Source organism: Cicer arietinum, chromosome 3, assembly GCF_000331145.2.
Source record: "Cicer arietinum cultivar CDC Frontier isolate Library 1 chromosome 3, Cicar.CDCFrontier_v2.0, whole genome shotgun sequence".
In the NCBI taxonomy this organism is placed as follows: Eukaryota; Viridiplantae; Streptophyta; class Magnoliopsida; order Fabales; family Fabaceae; genus Cicer; species Cicer arietinum.
The window spans coordinates 50764256-50770126 of NC_021162.2; positions in this window are offsets into that span (position 1 = coordinate 50764256).

Sequence of the window (5871 nt, forward strand, 5' to 3'; positions counted from 1 at the left end):
CTTCTTCCACAAACTAAATGTCTTTCCCTTGTCTCCTTTCTCGAGCCGCCTTTCGATGTGCCTTCGCTGTTTTTTCGATTTCTGGATCAAAGATAAGTTCAGCTGAAGACTGGCCTCGCATACAAGGTTAAACAGATTGTGAGTAATGAAGAGTTTAAACTAAAGAAAAATAAATAATTAAGTAAAAACAAAATAGTTTTAAAACATAATTTTTTTTTTTGAAATAAAATAAAAGAAGAAATTTTATTGTAGAGCAAAAAATTTCAATTCAGTAAATAATTTAAATTCAATAGTGATATGGCAATCCCCGACAACGGCGCCAAAAACTTGATAGCATTTCAGCAAGTGTACTGAATCGTTGCAAGTAATAATAAAACGGTAGTACCGAGTGTCGAACTCAAGGATTGCGTTTTACTATTGAATTATATTTAGTTACTAAAATTGAACAAAAGGTTCCCAAGTTGATTGAAATAATATTTAAAATTGACAGCAGTAGTAAAATTGATCTTTTATAAATTGAGAAAAATGTCAGGGATGAGTTTCACTTCGAATTCAACCTTGGTGTCTAATTTGATCCTAGTTATTGAATTCCTTTATTGAATTATTACCGAATTCTCTTTATTATTCTTGCCCTAATGTCTAAGTGACAGAACCTTTAATTCCAAAGTAACCCCTAATTCCTTAGTAGATTTATTATTTACCACTAAGTTTTTTTTCTTTCTATATATCTAATTTGAAATAACCAAATAGGCAATATAGAAGTATTATTTGAAGCCAAATGAGGATTGGTGCAAGGAGTGCTTATGAGGTAGACAAGAAGGTTCATAGAGAGTTTCCTCATTGGTTCCGCAATCGTGTTAGTGTGCATGACAAAATTGGTGATTAAGTTGCTTTGATTTTTAATAAGAATGTGACTAATTGTATATTTTATGGTGTTCAGATTTGCAACAATCTCGACAACATTAGTGGATCAGATAAAAATGCTTCGTTAGTCTTGCTCAAGGTCCTTCTGATAAAGTTAGAAGGTTCACTGCATTTAATGTCAATGGATTCAAATTTTGAACATTAGCACAAGAAAATTTATTAAAAACTAAAAATAGTGGAGTTTTTGGCATGTTCGGTACACGAAGTTACTCAAGCAATAGTGATGTCCAAATGAGATTTGGAGGGGTGCCTTACTATGGAAGATTGATAGATATCATTGAGCTATCCTATGATGGCTTCAAAGTTCCCATGTTTAAATGCAAATGGGCAAATACCACAAATCCAATAGGCATTAAGACAAATAAGTTGGGTTTTACCTCTATAAATTTTGCAAGACTAATACATGCTGGGGAGCATGAAGATGATGAGCCATACATTAAAGCGTCAGAAGCTCAAATGGTTTATTATGTGGATGATGAAAAGGAACAAGGATTGAGCATACCTATTCATTTAAAGCCACGGGACTTGTATGACATGGGTGGAGATGATGAAATTATGGCACCCATTGAACCATACCCATCTCAAAATTTGGAACAATTTTTTTCAAATGAAACCACACATATACAATTCGCAAGAATGACTACAGATGATGATCCTGAAACTTCAACATTTAATGATGATTTTGATGACAACAATCATGATATTAATTTATGATTGTTAATAATTCTTGTTTGTTGTTTATGACATGGTACTCTTCAATCTATATTATTTTTTTTACTACTTTCTTTTACTGTTGCGTTGTGTTTGATGTGCTCATTTTTGTTATTGTGTTCATTTTGTGTTTAGCTATTTGAAAATCCTATTTGTTTGACGTCTTTGAAAATCCTATTTGTTTAGCTATTTGCATTAGTCTAACTTGGTTGTCATTAATGTTTGTAGTGTAAGTGTGTTTGGAGTCCCAATCTTGTGAACAAAATGGAATCATCATATGAGAATATTCGACGCAAAACAATGGAAGAGAATAAAAAAAGGATGGAGGCTCTCAATCTAACTCATCTCTCTCAATCCCTTCACAAATCTTCTTCTACCATTTCAAAAACCTCACCGATTAGTAATAACTAAAAATACTAAAATTTCAAAATGTTTCTTATTCGTATTATATGTTGATTTTTATTTATTTACATTGATAATAAATGATTGTAGCGTTTCACGAAGGGTTGGTCGAGGCTAATACTACCAGGAGATCTTGAAGTAACCAAAATGAAGCACCTGCGGAGACATGGTTTACAACCAACATTCCAAGCGATAGAACCACTACCATCTCCGATGACAACACCACAACCTGCAGTGCAAACAAAAAATCCACCACCTTCTCAAGTACCACTTTCTCAAGCGACAACATCGCTACCTGTGCAAACGATAGAACCACATCTTTCTCCGGTGACAACAACACCAACTACTATGCAAGCGACAGAAGCAACACCTTCTCAGGTGACAACACCAAGAGCAGTGCAAGCAATAGAAGCAACACATTTCCAAGAGACATCCTCTCACTCTGAAGATGTGGTAAATAATGAGCCAGAAATTTCTCAAAAAAGGAATTCTATATTTTGGGATGTAGAAGTTATTAGTATGTTATCTAATGTCTAATTATATTTATAAAATTTAATTGTTTTATATGATTGCGATATAACATATTTCATTGACTTATGTGTTAGATGAGGCGGGACATATTTCAAAGACACACTTAAGGGTATCAAACGTGCTTGAAGCTCCTCTTAATGTTAGCAGAATAATAACTAGATGGAGTTCAAATAGGCAGCCGGTAGGATCAGCTGCTGGTTTGTTAGGCGGTTTTTTGGGTGAAATTGCAAGGAAGTTTAAGGATTTTCCTATAATGTACGACAATTGGAAACAAGTTCCATCGACAAGAAAAATGAAATTTTTAAGGATAAAATACATGTATCAATGATAAACAACTGGATACTCTTCATTGTTTTGATTGTAAACTAATTTTATTTTATGATTATGCTAGTCAAAATTTGTTGTTGATGATGAAGACAATAAAAAATATATCCTTACGAGCCTTGGAAAGAAATGGTGAGATGCACGATGTAGGTTGTTTAAGAAATTTTATAAGTGGAATCTTTCTTTGGAGGAATATCTACAAAATTATCCACGTTCTATTAATGAAGACCATTGGACTATTTTTGTCCAATACAGGCGTAAGACAGATACAATGGTAACTAGTTTTTTGTAGCGTTGTCTATTGTTTAGTTTTTTTTATGTCATTTGTTATCATTGCATGAGAAGGCTGATAAAAATGCTACAAATAGAGAAAAGCTAACGATCCTTCATACATTAGGCTCTAAAACGCTTGCAAGGAAAAGGGGTGAATTGGTAGGATTCACTCAATCTACTATTGATTGCATACTTAATTGAACAGGTACTTATTACATGTGTTTACTTGTAGGAACTGAGAGATGGTCGAAAAGACAGTATGGGTGAAATGTATTCAATTTGTCATAAAAAGTCCGATGGGTCATCATTTGTCAATGATGAAGTCAAGGAAAAATATGTAAGTGTAAATAATAGAAGTGTTATGTAATTGTAACTATTTGTTATTGACCACCTTATAAATCAAAGATACAACTGTTAGTTTTGGTAATAGTGAGTTGCAAAGCTATAAAATTACTTATTTTTTTGGTAATAGTGAGTTGCAAAGTTAGACATTTCTGTTACATAGAGGAATTTAGTTTGCTTTATCTGTTTGTGCAGGAACAATTGCAAGCTGAAATTGGGAAGAATCCTTCTCCAAATGAAGCATTTGTTAATGTGTTTGAAAAAGAACATCCAGGATATGTTCGTTATATGAGACTTGGAATAACACCGTCACAAATTACTACATCTACTTCTCACTCTGTAAGATCAATGTCTTCCTCTGAAGCTAATGAAAAGATGGAGAAAATGCAAGCTGAAATTGATAGGCTTAAGAAAATGGATTCTGAATCTGATATGTTGAAGGAGCAAATTGCTTTCTTGTTGCAAATGCAAAATTCTAGAGACAAACAGGTAAAATTGTTTTCATAGCAAACCTATTTAAAAAATCTTGTGAGAACTGTTTGTCCTTGATTAAAAATATCAATTGTGTAAAGATTTCTTATAGCTATAAGAGAAATTTAGTTAATTAGTTTTGACAATATTTATCAATATTCAGTGAGGTTAATATATACTTTTTTTCTTCAGGCAATGAACATAAAATCGCCAATAGATGGTAGACGTTCATCTGAGTCCAGCCACCAACCTGATGATCGTGGAACAACATCATTAGGGACTAATTAGATATTTGGAAGAACTTCTAAGTTTGATGGGGTTGTTTTGTATTTTTAGCTACTCCACAAATGTTTTGAATATTTAAACTACTTTATTTATTGTTTTAGTTAACTTCAATGTATGAATTGGTGTTATTTCTTTTGAAAAAATTATATAAATTGGATTTAGGTACAATAGTTATTAATTATGTATTTAAATCATGTGGATGGTATTTATGAATATTTTTTATTTTAATTGATTAAAAAAAGGAAAAAATTGTATCATATTTTTTTATTTTAAATTATTAGGTTTGCGACGTTTCAAACTGCCTCAAAATAAATATAGCAACGGTTGATAACTGCCATAACTGTTCAGAAATAAATAAATTTGAGTGTGTTTTAGCGACGGTTCTAATTGTCGCAAACTGTATTTAGAGGCGATTAGGAACCGTCGCAAACTTTGCCGACGGTTGGAACGACGGTTTTGTGAACCGTCGCAAACTAGCCTCGGGACGCACGAATCTGCGACAGTTGCAGAACCGTCGCAAACATCTTTTTGAGGCGATTTTAACCGCCGCAGGTCTCCTTTGCAACCGCCGCAAATAATTTTTTTTTCTTGTAGTGATAAGTCTGAATGTCGTTGCACGATTAAGACAACACATGGTCTACCTTGTGCATGTGAAATAGTCAGGTATAGTATGATCACACGTTCCATTTCGTTAGACGCTATTCATGTTTGGTAACTTTTCATGAAAATTGATCGGATAAACCTTCAGAAATATCTGTGAAACATGAAATAAATGTGATAGTGAAAAAGTTTGATGAACTTGATGTACCTAGCAAAATTGCACTTAAAGGTAAATTACGAGAGATTGTGTATCCATCCACTACGTCGATGTGTCCACCTGTTGACAAGTTTAAAACAAATGGTGCACCCAAAAAAGGCAAAAGTAAGGTATAAAAAAAAGATAAATCAACCAAGTGTGGTCCATCCTGGTGGGAGTATATGGATGCTAGTGTTCGATGCAGTGGAACAAATGCATGTAGCACTGTAACATCTAATAAAGTACAATAACCTCGATCATCAATCAAAAAGCTCACACCTCGATCATCAGTCAGCAAGGTTGAACAATCAAGAGTTATTCTCTTCAACGATTGGTTACCGGTTGAAATTCATAAATTCATAGATGACATGATTGACGTCGACGATGATGGTAATTGTGGATATCATGCAGTTGCAGGTTTGCTTGGAATGAGTGAGAACTCTTTGGCATTCATTCTTCAAGACTGTGTGGTAGAGCTTTAAGAGTTCATGTCACATTACGAGAGAATATATGGTGGGAAAAATTTGTTCAAGAACTTATACAAAGTGTATATGTTAAACAAGTTGTAACTATGAATAATTGGATGACACTTCCATAAATGGAATATGTGATTGCTTCGAAATTTAATTTGGTTTTCGTCGCATTATCATTTAACCAATCGCAAACATTTTTTCCACTTAGAAGTCCACCACCAACATCTATGTTAGATCATCGTATGATAGTTATTGCATTTGTTAAGAACTATCATTTTGTGCAGGTATTAATTATGATATGTAATTTACGTTTATCAATTGTGATAGTTATTACATTTT